The following is a 210-nucleotide window of genomic DNA, read 5'->3' on the forward strand; positions in this document are numbered from 1 at the left end:
CAAGAAATGGAACTGCGAGTTCGGTCTTATAGCGAAGCAGCGATAATGAAATGGAAGTGGTTATATCCCTATACCGATGATCGCACTGCAGATTTCATGAAAATGATGAGGAAATGTACATCGATGGAAATCTCTGGCTCTAACATTAACGACTATAAATCTAATACATTAGCATTTACCCATTTACAGGAATTTTAGAGATGGCTGATT

At 37.6% G+C, this 210-nt stretch overlaps 1 protein-coding gene across 1 annotated transcript in view; it reads right to left on the reverse strand.

Annotated features, from left to right (window-relative positions):
• Nucleotides 1-210, reverse strand: part of LOC119588878 (collagen alpha-1(XI) chain-like) — a gene marked incomplete in the record, with an annotated part of 48456 nt that overhangs the window by 6799 nt on the left and 41447 nt on the right.

Source organism: Penaeus monodon, chromosome 24, assembly GCF_015228065.2.
Source record: "Penaeus monodon isolate SGIC_2016 chromosome 24, NSTDA_Pmon_1, whole genome shotgun sequence".
NCBI lineage: Eukaryota > Metazoa > Arthropoda > Malacostraca > Decapoda > Penaeidae > Penaeus > Penaeus monodon.